This window comes from Kogia breviceps, chromosome 11, assembly GCF_026419965.1.
Source record: "Kogia breviceps isolate mKogBre1 chromosome 11, mKogBre1 haplotype 1, whole genome shotgun sequence".
Taxonomy (NCBI): Eukaryota; Metazoa; Chordata; class Mammalia; order Artiodactyla; family Physeteridae; genus Kogia; species Kogia breviceps.
Genome location: NC_081320.1, coordinates 27420249 through 27437578, shown reverse-complemented (window position 1 = coordinate 27437578; position 17330 = coordinate 27420249).

Sequence of the window (17330 nt, the reverse complement as noted above, 5' to 3'; positions counted from 1 at the left end):
ACACCAGCCGTGAAGGCATTTCCCTGTGTGCAAAAGAAGAACAGAGCAAGGACAGTTTCCCTTCAGGAAAAGGGCTCTTTGTCTCTCCAAAGGAAAGACAAGGTCTCACAGGTAAGTGAGTATTTGAGAGAGGCAGAAGGCTGTACTTGGCTGTGGCTATGGTAAGAGCTTCCTCAAAGCAGCCTTGTCAAAGAGCATAGAAGCAGAGGCCGTCTCCAGCGGCATTTGCACGAGAGTCTATCCACAACAGGAACACCATGAAGGTGGCTGCGAATGCAGAGCTTAGCAGGAAATGACCCGCATGCTACGAAAGTGATTTCTGGATGGTGCACCACAAAGGAATTCTGGCACTTGTTCTTCCCAACTGAGCTTAGCTGCATAACGTTTCTCCCCGCAGTGGCGAGCAGAAACATTGCTAGTGGGCAGGGGGGCACCAAATACACAGGCGCAGTAGCACCACCAACCTCTCCCAGAGAACAGAGATTTCCCATTCCGTGCGTGCCCCCTTCCAATGGAAAGGGTAGATTACTGTCTTTGAAGCACAGTCATGGGCCACAGCGCTGCAGGAGTGCCACCTCCAAAGTAAATGGGAACCTGCACTCCCTCGAGTGGGTAATGGGCGCACACCAGCCGTGAACGCACTTCCCTGTGTGCAAAAGAAGAACAGAGCACGGACAGTTTTCCTTCAGGAAAAGGGCTCTCTGTCTCTCCAAAGGAAAGACAAGGTCTCACAGGTAAGTGAGTATTTGAGAGAGGCAATAAGCTGTACTTGGCAGAGGCTACGGTAAGAGCTTCCTCAAAGCAGCCTTTTCAAAGAGCATAGAAGCAGAGGCCGTCTCCAGCGGCATCTGCACAAGAGTCTATCCACAACAGGAACACCTTGAAGCTGGCTGCGAATGCAGAGCTTAGCAGGAAATGACCCGCATGCTACGAATGTGATATCTGGATGGTGCCCCACAAAGGAATTCTGGCACTTGTTCTTCCCAACTGAGCTTAGCTGCATAACGTTTCTCCCCGCAGTGGCGAGCAGAAACATTGCTAGTTGGCAGGGGTCACCAAATACACAGGCGCAGTAGCATCACCAACCTCTACCAGAGAACAGAGATTTCCCATTCCGTGTGTGCCCTCTTCCAATGGAAAGGGTAGATTACTGTCTTTGAAGCACAGTCATGGCCCACAGCGCTGCAGGAGTGCGACCTCCAAAGTAAATGGGAACCTGCCCTCCCTCGAGTGGGTAATGGGCGCACAACAGCTGGGAAGGCACTTCCCTGTGTGCAAAAGAAGAACAGAGCACGGACAGTTTCCCTTCAGGAAAAGGGCTCTCTGTCTCTCCAAAGGAAAGACAAGGTCTCACAGGTAAGTGAGTATTTGAGAGAGGCAGAAGGCTGTACTTGGCAGAGGCTACGGTAAGAGCTTCCTCAAAGCTGCCTTGTCAAAGAGCATAGAAGCAGAGGCCATCTCCAGCGGCATCTGCACGAGAGTCTATCCACAACAGGAACACCTTGAAGCTGGCTGCGAATGCAGAGCTTAGCAGGAATTGACCCGCATGCTACGAATGTGATATCTGGATGGTGCCCCGCAAAGGAATTCTGACACTTGTACATCCTAAGTGAGCTTAGCTGCACAATGTTTCTCCCCGCAGTGCCGAGCAGAAACATTGCTATTGGGCAGTGGGGCACCAAATACACAGGCGCAGTAGCACCACCAACCTCTCCCAGAGAACAGAGATTTCCCATTCCGTGCGTGCCCTCTTCCAATGGAAAGGGTAGATTACTGTCTTTGAAGCACAGTCATGGCCCACAGCGCTGCAGGAGTGCCACCTCCAAAGTAAATGGGAACCTGCCCTCCCTCGAGGGGGTAAAGGCCGCACACCAGCCGTGAAGGCATTTCCCTGTGTGCAAAAGAAGAACAGAGCACGGACAGTTTCCCTTCAGGAAAAGGGCTCTCTGTCTCTCCAAAGGAAAGACAAGGTCTCACAGGTAAGTGAGTATTTGAGAGAGGCAGAAGGCTGTACTTGGCAGAGGCTACGGTATGAGCTTCCTCAAAGCAGCCTTGTCAAAGAGCATAGAAGCAGAGGCCGTCTCCAGCGGCATCTGCACGAGAGTCTATCCACAACAGGAACACCTTGAAGCTGGCTGCGAATGCAGAGCTTAGCAGGAAATGACCCGCATGCTACGAATGTGGTATCTGGATGGTGCACCACAAAGGAATTCTGGCTCTTGTTCTTCCCCACTGAGCTTAGCTGCATAACGTTTCTCCCCGCAGTGGCGAGCAGAAACATTGCTAGTGGGCAGGGGGGCACCAAATACACAGGCGCAGTAGCACCACCAACCTCTCCCAGAGAACAGAGATTTCCCATTCCGTGCGTGCCCTCTTCCAATGGAAAGGGTAGATTACTGTCTTTGAAGCACAGTCATGGCCCACAGCGCTGCAGGAGTGCCACCTCCAAAGTAAATGGGAAACTGCCCTCCCTCGAGTGGGTAAAGGCCGCACACCAGCCTTGAAGGCATTTCCCTGTGTGCAAAAGAAGAACAGAGCACGGACAGTTTCCCTTCAGGAAAAGGGCTCTCTGTCTCTCCAAAGGAAATACAAAGTCTCACAGGTAAGTGAGTATTTGAGAGAGGCAGAAGGCTGTACTTGGCAGAGGCTACGGTACGAGCTTCCTCAAAGCAGCCTTGTCAAAGAGCATAGAAGCAGAGGCCGTGTCCAGCGGCATCTGCACGAGAGTCTATCCACAACAGGAACACCTTGAAGCTGGCTGCGAATGCAGAGCTTAGCAGGAAATGACCCGCATGCTACGAATGTGATATCTGGATGGTGCCCCGCAAAGGAATTCTGACACTTGTACATCCTAAGTGAGCTTAGCTGCACAATGTTTCTCCCCGCAGCGCCGAGCAGAAACACTGCTAGTGGGCAGGGGGGCACCTAATACACAGGCGCCGTAGAACCACCAACCTCTCCCAGAGAACAGAGATTTCCCATTCCGTGCGTGCCCTCTTCCAATGGAAAGGGTAGATTACTGTCTTTGAAGCACAGTCATGGCCCACAGCGCTGCAGGAGTGCCACCTCCAAAGTAAGTGGGAACCTGCCCTCCCTCGAGTGGGTAAAGGCCGCACACCAGACGTGATGGCATTTCCCTGTGTGCAAAAGAAGAACAGAGCAAGGACACTTTCCCTTCAGGAAAAGGGCTCTCTGTCTCTCCAAAGGAAAGACAAGGTCTCACAGGTAAGTGAGTATTTGAGAGAGGCAGAAGGCTGTACTTGGCAGAGGCTACGGTAAGAGCTTCCTCAAAGCAGCCTTGTCAAAGAGCATAGAAGCAGAGTCCGTCTCCAGCGGCATTTGCACGAGAGTCTATCCACAACAGGAACACCTTGAAGGTGGCTGCGAATGCAGAGCTTAGCAGGAAATGACCCGCATGCTACGAATGTGATTTCTGGATGGTGCACTACAAAGGAATTCTGGCACTTGTTCTTCCCAACTGAGCTTAGCTGCATAACGTTTCTCCCCGCAGTGGCGAGCAGAAACATTGCTAGTTGGCAGGGGGGCACCAAATACACAGGCGCAGTAGCACCACCAACCTCTCCCAGAGAACAGAGATTTCCCATTCCGTGCGTGCCCTCTTCCAATGGAAAGGGTAGATTACTGTCTTTGAAGCACAGTCATGGCCCACAGCGCTGCAGGAGTGCCACCTCCAAAGTAAATGGGAACCTGCACTCCCTCGAGTGGGTAATGGGCGCACACCAGCCGTGAACGCACTTCCCTGTGTGCAAAAGAAGAACAGAGCACGGACAGTTTTCCTTCAGGAAAGGGCTCTCTGTCTCTCCAAAGGAAAGACAAGGTCTCACAGGTAAGTGAGTACTTGAGAGAGGCAGAAGGCTGTACTTGGCAGAGGCTACGGTAAGAGCTTCCTCAAAGCAGCCTTGTCAAAGAGCATAGAAGCAGAGGCCCTCTCCAGCGGCATCTGCACAAGAGTCTATCCACAACAGGAACACCTTGAAGCTGGCTGCGAATGCAGAGCTTAGCAGGAAAGGACCCGCATGCTACGAATGTGATATCTGGATGGTGCCCCACAAAGGAATTCTGGCACTTGTTCTTCCCAACTGAGCTTAGCTGCATAACGTTTCTCCCCGCAGTGGCGAGCAGAAACATTGCTAGTGGGCAGGGGGGCACCAAATACACAGGCGCAGTAGCACCACCAACCTCTCCCAGAGAACAGAGATTTCCCATTCCGTGCGTGCCCCCTTCCAATGGAAAGGGTAGATTAATGTCTTTGAAGCACAGTCATGGCCCACAGCGCTGCAGGAGTGCCACCTCCAAAGTAAATGGGAACCTGCACTCCCTCGAGTGGGTAATGGGCGCACACCAGCCGTGAACGCACTTCCCTGTGTGCAAAAGAAGAACAGAGCACGGACAGTTTTCCTTCAGGAAAAGGGCTCTCTGTCTCTCCAAAGGAAAGACAAGGTCTCACAGGTAAGTGAGTATTTGAGAGAGGCAATAAGCTGTACTTGGCAGAGGCTACGGTAAGAGCTTCCTCAAAGCAGCCTTTTCAAAGAGCATAGAAGCAGAGGCCGTCTCCAGCGGCATCTGCACAAGAGTCTATCCACAACAGGAACACCTTGAAGCTGGCTGCGAATGCAGAGCTTAGCAGGAATTGACCCGCATGCTACGAATGTGATATCTGGATGGTGCCCCACAAAGGAATTCTGACACTTCTACATCCTAAGTGAGCTTAGCTGCACAATGTTTCTCCCCGCAGTGCCGAGCAGAAACATTGCTATTGGGCAGTGGGGCACCAAATACACAGGCGCAGTAGCACCACCAACCTCTCCCAGAGAACAGAGATTTCCCATTCCGTGCGTGCCCTCTTCCAATGGAAAGGGTAGATTACTGTCTTTGAAGCACAGTCATGGCCCACAGCGCTGCAGGAGTGCCACCTCCAAAGTAAATGGGAACCTGCCCTCCCTCGAGGGGGTAAAGGCCGCACACCAGCCGTGAAGGCATTTCCCTGTGTGCAAAAGAAGAACAGAGCACGGACAGTTTCTCTTCAGGAAAAGGGCTCTCTGTCTCTCCAAAGGAAAGACAAGGTCTCACAGGTAAGTGAGTATTTGAGAGAGGCAGAAGGCTGTACTTGGCAGAGGCTACGGTATGAGCTTCCTCAAAGCAGCCTTGTCAAAGAGCATAGAAGCAGAGGCCGTCTCCAGCGGCATCTGCACGAGAGTCTATCCACAACAGGAACACCTTGAAGCTGGATGCGAATGCAGAGCTTAGCAGGAAATGACCCGCATGCTACGAATGTGGTATCTGGATGGTGCACCACAAAGGAATTCTGGCACTTGTTCTTCCCCACTGAGCTTAGCTGCATAACGTTTCTCCCCGCAGTGGCGAGCAGAAACATTGCTAGTGGGCAGGGGGGCACCAAATACACAGGCGCAGTAGCACCACCAACCTCTCCCAGAGAACAGAGATTTCCCATTCCGTGCGTGCCCTCTTCCAATGGAAAGGGTAGATTACTGTCTTTGAAGCACAGTCATGGCCCACAGCGCTGCAGGAGTGCCACCTCCAAAGTAAATGGGAAACTGCCCTCCCTCGAGTGGGTAAAGGCCGCACACCAGCCTTGAAGGCATTTCCCTGTGTGCAAAAGAAGAACAGAGCACGGACAGTTTCCCTTCAGGAAAAGGGCTCTCTGTCTCTCCAAAGGAAATACAAAGTCTCAGAGGTAAGTGAGTATTTGAGAGAGGCAGAAGGCTGTACTTGGCAGAGGCTACGGTACGAGCTTCCTCAAAGCAGCCTTGTCAAAGAGCATAGAAGCAGAGGCCGTGTCCAGCGGCATCTGCACGAGAGTCTATCCACAACAGGAACACCTTGAAGCTGGCTGCGAATGCAGAGCTTAGCAGGAAATGACCCGCATGCTACGAATGTGATATCTGGATGGTGCCCCGCAAAGGAATTCTGACACTTGTACATCCTAAGTGAGCTTAGCTGCACAATGTTTCTCCCCGCAGCGCCGAGCAGAAACACTGCTAGTGGGCAGGGGGGCACCTAATACACAGGCGCCGTAGAACCACCAACCTCTCCCAGAGAACAGAGATTTCCCATTCCGTGCGTGCCCTCTTCCAATGGAAAGGGTAGATTACTGTCTTTGAAGCACAGTCATGGCCCACAGCGCTGCAGGAGTGCCACCTCCAAACTAAGTGGGAACCTGCCCTCCCTCGAGTGGGTAAAGGCCGCACACCAGACGTGATGGCATTTCCCTGTGTGCAAAAGAAGAACAGAGCAAGGACACTTTCCCTTCAGGAAAAGGGCTCTCTGTCTCTCCAAAGGAAAGACAAGGTCTCACAGGTAAGTGAGTATTTGAGAGAGGCAGAAGGCTGTACTTGGCAGAGGCTACGGTAAGAGCTTCCTCAAAGCAGCCTTGTCAAAGAGCATAGAAGCAGAGTCCGTCTCCAGCGGCATTTGCACGAGAGTCTATCCACAACAGGAACACCTTGAAGGTGGCTGCGAATGCAGAGCTTAGCAGGAAATGACCCGCATGCTACGAATGTGATTTCTGGATGGTGCACTACAAAGGAATTCTGGCACTTGTTCTTCCCAACTGAGCTTAGCTGCATAACGTTTCTCCCCGCAGTGGCGAGCAGAAACATTGCTAGTGGGCAGGGGGGCACCAAATACACAGGCGCAGTAGCACCACCAACCTCTCCCAGAGAACAGAGATTTCCCATTCCGTGCGTGCCCTCTTCCAATGGAAAGGGTAGATTACTGTCTTTGAAGCACAGTCATGGCCCACAGCGCTGCAGGAGTGCCACCTCCAAAGTAAATGGGAACCTGCACTCCCTCGAGTGGTTAATGGGCGCACACCAGCCGTGAACGCACTTCACTGTGTGCAAAAGAAGAACAGAGCACGGACAGTTTTCCTTCAGGAAAGGGCTCTCTGTCTCTCCAAAGGAAAGACAAGGTCTCACAGGTAAGTGAGTATTTGAGAGAGGCAGAAGGCTGTACTTGGCAGAGGCTACGGTAAGAGCTTCCTCAAAGCAGCCTTGTCAAAGAGCATAGAAGCAGAGGCCCTCTCCAGCGGCATCTGCACAAGAGTCTATCCACAACAGGAACACCTTGAAGCTGGCTGCGAATGCAGAGCTTAGGAGGAAAGGACCCGCATGCTACGAATGTGATATCTGGATGGTGCCCCACAAAGGAATTCTGGCACTTGTTCTTCCCAACTGAGCTTAGCTGCATAACGTTTCTCCCCGCAGTGGCGAGCAGAAACATTGCTAGTGGGCAGGGGGGCACCAAATACACAGGCGCAGTAACACCACCAACCTCTCCCAGAGAACAGAGATTTCCCATTCCGTGCGTGCCCTCTTCTAATGGAAAGGGTAGATTACTGTCTTTGAAGCACAGTCATGGCCCACAGCGCTGCAGGAGTGCCACCTCCAAAGTAAATGGGAACCTGCCCTCCCTCGAGTGGGTAAAGGCCGCACACCAGCCGTGAAGGCATTTCCCTGTGTGCAAAAGAAGAACAGAGCACGGACAGTTTCCCTTCAGGAAAAGGGCTCTCTGTCTCTCCAAAGGAAAGACAAGGTCTCACACGGAAGTGAGTATTTGAGAGAGCAGAAAGCTGTACTTGGCAGAGGCTACGGTAAGAGCTTCATCAAAGCAGCCTTGTCAAAGAGCATAGAAGCAGAGTCCGTCTCCAGCGGCATTTGCACGAGAGTCTATCCACAACAGGAACACCTTGAAGGTGGCTGCGAATGCAGAGCTTAGCAGGAATTGACCCGCATGCTACGAATGTGATATCTGGATGGTGCCCCGCAAAGGAATTCTGACACTTGTACATCCTAAGTGAGCTTAGCTGCACAATGTTTCTCCCCGCAGCGCCGGGCAGAAACAATGCTAGTGGGCAGGGGGGCACCTAATACACAGGCGCCGTAGAACCACCAACCTCTCCCAGAGAACAGAGATTTCCCATTCCGTGCGTGCCCTCTTCCAATGGAAAGGGTAGATTACTGTCTTTGAAGCACAGTCATGGCCCACAGCGCTGCAGGAGTGCCACCTCCAAAGTAAATGGGAACCTGCCCTCCCTCGAGGGGGTAAAGGCCGCACACCAGCCGTGAAGGCATTTCCCTGTGTGCAAAAGAAGAACAGAGCAAGGACACTTTCCCTTCAGGAAAAGGGCTCTCTGTCTCTCCAAAGGAAAGACAAGGTCTCACAGGTAAGTGAGTATTTGAGAGAGGCAGAAGTCTGTACTTGGCAGAGGCTATGGTAAGAGCTTCCTCAAAGCAGCCTTGTCAAAGAGCATAGAAGCAGAGGCCGTCTCCAGCGGCATCTGCACGAGAGTCTATCCACAACAGGAACACCTTGAAGGTGGCTGCGAATGCAGAGCTTAGCAGGAAATGACCCGCATGGTACGAATGTGGTATCTGGATGGTGCACCACAAAGGAATTCTGGCACTTGTTCTTCCCAACTGAGCTTAGCTGCATAACGTTTCTCCCCGCAGTGGCGAGCAGAAACATTGCTAGTGGGCAGGGGGGCACCAAATACACAGGCGCAGTAGCACCACCAACCTCTCCCAGAGAACAGAGATTTCCCATTCCGTGCGTGCCCTCTTCCAATGGAAAGGGTAGATTACTGTCTTTGAAGCACAGTCATGGCCCACAGCGCTGCAGGAGTGCCACCTCCAAAGTAAATGGGAACCTGCACTCCCTCGAGTGGGTAATGGGCGCACACCAGCCGTGAACGCACATCCCTGTGTGCAAAAGAAGAACAGAGCACGGACAGTTTTCCTTCAGGAAAAGGGCTCTCTGTCTCTCCAAAGGAAAGACAAGGTCTCACAGGTAAGTGAGTATTTGAGAGAGGCAGAAGGCTGTACTTGGCAGAGGCTACGGTAAGAGCTTCCTCAAAGCAGCCTTGTCAAAGAGCATAGAAGCAGAGTCCGTCTCCAGCGGCATTTGCACGAGAGTCTATCCACAACAGGAACACCTTGAAGGTGGCTGCGAATGCAGAGCTTAGAAGGAAATGACCCGCATGCTACAAATGTGATTTCTGGATGGTGCCCCGCAAAGGAATTCTGACACTTGTACATCCTAAGTGAGCTTAGCTGCACAATGTTTCTCCCCGCAGTGCCGTGCAGAAACACTGCTAGTTGGCAGGGGGGCACCTAATACACAGGCGCCGTAGAACCACCAACCTCTCCCAGAGAACAGAGATTTCCCATTGCGTGCGTGCCCTCTTCCAATGGAAAGGGTAGATTACTGTCTTTGAAGCACAGTCATGGCCCACAGCGCTGCAGGAGTGCCACCTCCAAAGTACATGGGAACCTGCCCTCCCTCGACTGGGTAATGGGCGCACAACAGCCGGGAAGGCACTTCCCTGTGTGCAAAAGAAGAACAGAGAACGGACAGTTTCCCTTCAGGAAAAGGGCTCTCTGTCTCTCCAAAGGAAAGACAAGGTCTCACAGGTAAGTGAGTATTTGAGAGAGGCAGAAGGCTGTACTTGGCAGAGGCTACGGTAAGAGCTTCCTCAAAGCAGCCTTGTCAAAGAGCATAGAAGCAGAGGCCGTCTCCAGCGGCATCTGCCGGAGAGTCTATCCACAACAGGAACACCTTGAAGCTGGCAGAGAATGCAGAGCTTAGCAGGAAATGACCCGCATGCTACGAATGTGATTTCTGGATGGTGCACCACAAAGGAATTCTGGCCCTTGTTCTTCCCAACTGAGCTTAGCTGCATAAGGTTTCTCCCCGCAGTGGCGAGCAGAAACATTGCTAGTGGGCAGGGGGGCACCAAATACACAGGCGCAGTAGCACCACCAACCTCTCCCAGAGAACAGAGATTTCCCATTCCGTGCGTGCCCTCTTCCAATGGAAAGGGTAGATTACTGTCTTTGAAGCACAGTCATGGCCCACAGCGCTGCAGGAGTGCCACCTCCAAAGTAAATGGGAACCTGCCCTCCCTCGAGTGGGTAATGGGCACACACCAGCCGTGAAGGCATTTCCCTGTGTGCAAAAGAAGAACAGAGCACGGACAGTTTCCCTTCAGGAAAAGGGCTCTCTGTCTCTCCAAAGGAAAGACAAGGTCTCACAGGTAAGTGAGTATTTGAGAGAGGCAGAAGGCTGTACTTGGCAGAGGCTACGGTAAGAGCTTCCTCAAAGCAGCCTTGTCAAAGAGCATAGAAGCAGAGGCCGTCTCCAGCGGCATCTGCACGAGAGTCTATCCACAACAGGAACACCTTGAAGCTGGCAGAGAATGCAGAGCTTAGCAGGAAAGGACCCGCATGCTACGAATGTGATATCTGGATGATGCCGCACAAAGGAATTCTGGCACTTGTTCTTCCCAACTGAGCTTAGTTGCATAACGTTTCTCCCCGCAGTGGCGAGCAGAAACATTGCTAGTGGGCAGGGGGGCACCAAATACACAGGCGCAGTAGCACCACCAACCTCTCCCAGAGAACAGAGATTTCCCATTCCGTGCGTGCCCTCTTCCAATGGAAAGGGTAGATTACTGTCTTTGAAGCACAGTCATGGCCCACAGCGCTGCAGGAGTGCCACCTCCAAAGTAAATGGGAACCTGCACTCCCTCGAGTGGGTAATGGGCGCACACCAGCCGTGAACGCATTTCCCTGTGTGCAAAAGAAGAACAGAGCACGGACAGTTTTCCTTCAGGAAAAGGGCTCTCTGTCTCTCCAAAGGAAAGACAAGGTCTCACAGGTAAGTGAGTATTTGAGAGAGGCAGAAGGCTGTACTTGGCAGAGGCTACGGTAAGAGCTTCCTCAAAGCAGCCTTGTCAAAGAGCATAGAAGCAGAGGCCGTCTCCAGCGGCATCTGCACGAGAGTCTATCCACAACTGGAACACCTTGAAGCTGGCTGCGAATGCAGAGCTTAGCAGGAAATGACCCGCATGCTACGAATGTGATATCTGGATGGTGCCCCACAAAGTAATTCTGGCACTTGTTCTTCCCAACTGAGCTTAGCTGCATAACGTTTCTCCCCGCAGTGGCGAGCAGAAACATTGCTAGTTGGCAGGGGTCACCAAATACACAGGCGCAGTAGCATCACCAACCTCTACCAGAGAACAGAGATTTCCCATTCCGTGCGTGCCCTCTTCCAATGGAAAGGGTAGATTACTGTCTTTGAAGCACAGTCATGGCCCACAGCGCTGCAGGAGTGCCACCTCCAAAGTAAATGGGAACCTGCCCTCCCTCGAGTGGGTAATGGGCGCACAACAGCCGGGAAGGCACTTCCCTGTGTGCAAAAGAAGAACAGAGCACGGACAGTTTCCCTTCAGGAAAAGGGCTCTCTGTCTCTCCAAAGGAAAGACAAGGTCTCACAGGTAAGTGAGTATTTGAGAGAGGCAGAAGGCTGTACTTGGCAGAGGCTACGGTAAGAGCTTCCTCAAAGCAGCCTTGTCAAAGAGCATAGAAGCAGAGTCCGTCTCCAGCGGCATTTGCACGAGAGTCTATCCACAACAGGAACACCTTGAAGGTGGCTGCGAATGCAGAGCTTAGCAGGAAATGACCCGCATGCTACGAATGTGATTTCTGGATGGTGCACCACAAAGGAATTCTGGCCCTTGTTCTTCCCAACTGAGCTTAGCTGCATAACGTTTCTCCCCGCAGTGGCGAGCAGAAACATTGCTAGTGGGCAGGGGCGCACCAAATACACAGGCGCAGTAGCACCACCAACCTCTCCCAGAGAACAGAGATTTCCCATTCCGTGCATGCCCTCTTCCAATGGAAAGGGTAGATTACTGTGTTTGAAGCACAGTCATGGCCCACAGCGCTGCAGGAGTGCCACCTCCAAAGTAAATGGGAACCTGCCCTCCCTCGAGTGGGTAAAGGACGCACACCAGCCGTGAAGGCATCTCCCTGTGTGCAAAAGAAGAACAGAGCACGGACAGTTTCCCTTCAGGAAAAGGGCTCTCTGTCTCTCCAAAGGAAAGACAAGGTCTCACAGGTAAGTCAGTATTTGAGAGAGGCAGAAGGCTGTACTTGGCAGAGGCTACGGTAAGAGCTTCCTCAAAGCAGCCTTGTCAAAGAGCATAGAAGCAGAGGCCGTCTCCAGCGGCATCTGCATGAGAGTCTATCCACAACAGGAACACTTTGAAACTGGCAGAGAATGCAGAGCTTAGCAGGAAACGACAGGCATGCTATGAATGTGATATCTGGATGATGCCGCACAAAGGAATTCTGGCACTTGTTCTTCCCAACTGAGCTTAGCTGCATAACGTTTCTCCCCGCAGTGGCGAGCAGAAACATTGCTAGTGGGCAGGGGTCACCAAATACACAGGCGCAGTAGCACCACCAACCTCTCCCAGAGAACAGAGATTTCCCATTCCGTGCGTGCCCTCTTCCAATGGAAAGGGTAGATTACTGTCTTTGAAGCACAGTCATGGCCCACAGCGCTGCAGGAGTGCCACCTCCAAAGTAAATGGGAACCTGCCCTCCCTCGAGTGGGTAAAGGCCGCACACCAGCCGTGAAGGCATTTCCCTGTGTGCAAAAGAAGAACAGAGCACGGACAGTTTCCCTTCAGGAAAAGGGCTCTCTGTCTCTCCAAAGGAAAGACAAGGTCTCACAGGTAAGTGAGTATTTGAGAGAGGCAGAAGGCTGTACTTGGCCGAGGCTACGGTACGAGCTTCCTCAAAGCAGCCTTGTCAAAGAGCATAGAAGCAGAGGCCGTCTCCAGCGGCATCTGCACGAGAGTCTATCCACAACAGGAACACCTTGAAGCTGGCTGCGAATGCAGAGCTTAGCAGGAAAGGACCCGCATGCTACGAATGTGATATCTGGATGGTGCCCCGCAAAGGAATTCTGACAATTGTACATCCTAAGTGAGCTTAGCTGCACAATGTTTCTCCCCGCAGCGCCGAGCAGAAACACTGCTAGTGGGCAGGGGGGCACCAAATACACAGGCGCCGTAGAACCACCAACCTCTCCCAGAGAACAGAGATTTCCCATTCCGTGCGTGCCCTCTTCCAATGGAAAGGGTAGATTACTGTCTTTGAAGCACAGTCATGGCCCACAGCGCTGCAGGAGTGCCACCTCCAAAGTAAATGGGAACCTGCACTCCCTCGAGTGGGTAATGGGCGCACACCAGCCGTGAACGCACTTCCCTGTGTGCAAAAGAAGAACAGAGCACGGACAGTTTTCCTTCAGGAAAAGGGCTCTCTGTCTCTCCAAAGGAAAGACAAGGTCTCACAGGTAAGTGAGTATTTGAGAGAGGCAGAAAGCTGTACTTGGCAGAGGCTACGGTAAGAGCTTCCTCAAAGCAGCCTTGTCAAAGAGCATAGAAGCAGAGGCCGTCTCCAGCGGCATCTGCACAAGAGTCTATCCACAACAGGAACACCTTGAAGCTGGCTGCGAATACAGAGCTTAGCAGGAAATGACCCGCATGCTACGAATGTGATTTCTGGATGGTGCACCACAAAGTAATTCTGGCCCTTGTTCTTCCCAACTGAGCTTAGCTGCATAACGTTTCTCCCCGCAGTGGCGAGCAGAAACATTGCTAGTGGGCAGGGGGGCACCAAATACACAGGCGCAGTAGCACCACCAACCTCTCCCAGAGAACAGAGATTTCCCATTCCGTGCGTGCCCTCTTCCAATGGAAAGGGTAGATTACTGTCTTTGAAGCACAGTCATGGCCCACAGCGCTGCAGGAGTGCCACCTCCAAAGTAAATGGGAACCTGCCCTCCCTCGAGTGGGTAAAGTCCGCACAGCAGCCGTGAAGGCATTTCCCTGTGTGCAAAAGAAGAACAGAGCACGGAACAGTTTCCCTTCAGGAAAAGGGCTCTCTGTCTCTCCAAAGGAAAGACAAGGTCTCACAAGTAAGTGAGTATTTGAGAGAGGCAGAAGGCTGTACATGGCAGAGGCTACGGTAAGAGCTTCCTCAAAGCAGCCTTGTCAAAGAGCATAGAAGCAGAGGCCCTCTCCAGCGGCATCTGCACAAGAGTCTATCCACAACAGGAACACCTTGAAGCTGGCTGCGAATGCAGAGCTTAGCAGGAAAGGACCCGCATGCTACGAATGTGATATCTGGATGGTGCCCCACAAAGGAATTCTGGCACTTGTTCTTCCCAACTGAGCTTAGCTGCATAACGTTTCTCCCCACAGTGGCGAGCAGAAAGATTGCTAGTGGGCAGGGGGGCAACAAATACACAGGCGCAGTAGCACCACCAACCTCTCCCAGAGAACAGAGATTTCCCATTCCGTGCGTGCCCTCTTCTAATGGAAAGGGTAGATTACTGTCTTTGAAGCACAGTCATGGCCCACAGCGCTGCAGGAGTGCCACCTCCAAAGTAAATGGGAACCTGCCCTCCCTCGAGTGGGTAAAGGCCGCACACCAGCCGTGAAGGCATTTCCCTGTGTGCAAAAGAAGAACAGAGCACGGACAGTTTCCCTTCAGGAAAAGGGCTCTCTGTCTCTCCAAAGGAAAGACAAGGTCTCACAGGTAAGTGAGTATTTGAGAGAGGCAGAAGGCTGTACTTGGCAGAGGCTACGGTAAGAGCTTCCTCAAAGCAGCCTTGTCAAAGAGCATAGAAGCAGAGGCCGTCTCCAGCGGCATCTGCCGGAGAGTCTATCCACAACAGGAACACCTTGAAGCTGGCAGAGAATGCAGAGCTTAGCAGGAAAGGACCCGCATGCTACGAATGTGATATCTGGATGATGCCGCACAAAGGAATTCTGGCACTTGTTCTTCCCAACTGAGCTTAGTTGCATAACGTTTCTCCCCGCAGTGGCGAGCAGAAACATTGCTAGTGGGCAGTGGGGCACAAAATACACAGGCGCAGTAGCACCACCAACCTCTCCCAGAGAACAGAGATTTCCCATTCCGTGCGTGCCCTCTTCCAATGGAAAGGGTAGATTACTGTCTTTGAAGCACAGTCATGGCCCACAGCGCTGCAGGAGTGCCACCTCCAAAGTAAATGGGAACCTGCCCTCCCTCGAGTGGGTAAAGGCCGCACACCAGCCGTGAAGGCATTTCCCTGTGTGCAAAAGAAGAACAGAGCACGGACAGTTTCCCTTCAGGAAAAGGGCTCTCTGTCTCTCCAAAGGAAAGACAAGGTCTCACAGGTAAGTGAGTATTTGAGAGAGGCAGAAGGCTGTACTTGGCAGAGGCTACGGTAAGAGCTTCCTCAAAGCAGCCTTGTCAAAGAGCATAGAAGAAGAGGCGGTCTCCAGCGGCATCTGTACGAGAGTCTATCCACAACAGGAACACATTGAAGCTGGCTGCGAATGCAGAGCTTAGCAGGAAATGACCCGCATGCTACGAATGTGGTATCTGGATGGTGCACCACAAAGGAATTCTGGCACTTGTTTTTCCCATCTGAGCTTAGCTGCATAACGTTTCTCCCCGCAGTGGCGAGCAGAAACATTGCTAGTGGGCAGAGGGGCACCAAATACACAGGCGCCGTAGAACCACCAACCTCTACCAGAGAACAGAGATTTCCCATTCCGTGCGTGCCCTCTTCCAATGGAAAGGGTGGATTACTGTCTTTGAAGCACAGTCATGGCCCACAGCGCTGCAGGAGTGCCACCTCCAAAGTAAATGGGAACTTGCCCTCCCTCGAGTGGGTAAAGGCCGCACACCAGCCGTGAAGGCATTTCCCTGTGTGCAAAAGAAGAACAGAGCAAGGACACTTTCCCTTCAGGAAAAGGGCTCTCTGTCTCTCCAAAGGAAAGACAAGGTCTCACAGGTAAGTGAGTATTTGAGAGAGGCAGAAGGCTGTACTTGACAGAGGCTACGGTAAGAGCTTCCTCAAAGCAGCCTTGTCAAAGTGCATAGAAGCAGAGTCCGTCTCCAGCGGCATTTGCACGAGAGTCTATCCACAACAGGAACACCTTGAAGCTGGCTGCGAATGCAGAGCTTAGCAGGAAATGACCCGCATGCTACGAATGTGATTTCTGGATGGTGCACCACAAAGGAATTCTGGCCCTTGTTCTTCCCAACTGAGCTTAGCTGCATAACGTTTCTCCCCGCAGTGGCGAGCAGAAACATTGCTAGTGGGCAGGGGGGCACCAAATACACAGGCGCAGTAGCACCACCAACCTCTCCCAGAGAACAGAGATTTCCCATTCCGTGCGTGCCCTCTTCCAATGGAAAGGGTAGATTACTGTCTTTGAAGCACAGTCATGGCCCACAGCGCTGCAGGAGTGCCACCTCCAAAGTAAATGGGAACCTGCCCTCCCTCGAGTGGGTAAAGGCCGCACACCAGCCGTGAAGGCATTTCCCTGTGTGCAAAAGAAGAACAGAGCAAGGACAGTTTCCCTTCAGGAAAAGGGCTCTCTGTCTCTCCAAAGGAAAGACAAGGTCTCACAGGTAAGTGAGTATTTGAGAGAGGCAGAAAGCTGTACTTGGCAGAGGCTACGGTAAGAGCTTCCTAAAAGCAGCCTTGTCAAAGAGCATAGAAGCAGAGGCCGTCTCCAGCGGCATCTGCACAAGAGTCTATCCACAACAGGAACACCTTGAAGGTGGCTGCGAATGCAGAGCTTAGCAGGAAATGACCCGCATGCTACGAATGTGATATCTGGATGGTGCCCCACAAAGGAATTCTGGCACATGTTCTTCCCAACTGAGCTTAGCTGCATAACGTTTCTCCCCGCAGTGGCGAGCAGAAACATTGCTAGTTGGCAGGAGTCACCAAATACACAGGCGCAGTAGCATCACCAACCTCTACCAGAGAACAGAGATTTCCCTTTCCGTGTGTGCCGTCTTCCAATGGAAAGGGTAGATTACTGTCTTTGAAGCACAGTCATGGCCCACAGCGCTGCAGGAGTGCCACCTCCAAAGTAAATGGGAACCTGCCCTCCCTCGAGTGAGTAATGGGCGCACAACAGCCGGGAAGGCACTTCCCTGTGTGCAAAAGAAGAACAGAGCACGGACAGTTTCCCTTCAGGAAAAGGGCTCTCTGTCTCTCCAAAGGAAAGACAAGGTCTCACAGGTAAGTGAGTATTTGAGAGAGGCAGAAGGCTGTACTTGGCAGAGGCTACGGTAAGAGCTTCCTCAAAGCAGCCTTGTCAAAGAGCATAGAAGCAGAGTCCGTCTCCAGCGGCATTTGCACGAGAGTCTATTCACAACAGGAACACCTTGAAGGTGGCTGCGAATGCAGAGCTTAGCAGGAAATGACCCGCATGCTACGAATGTGATTTCTGGATGGTGCACCACAAAGGAATTCTGGCCCTTGTTCTTCCCAACTGAGCTTAGCTGCATAACGTTTCTCCCCGCAGCGCCGAGCAGAAACACTGCTAGTGGGTAGGGGGTCACCTAATACACAGGCGCCGTAGAAGCACCAACCTCTCCCAGAGAACAGAGATTTCCCATTGCGTGCGTGCCCTCTTCCAATGG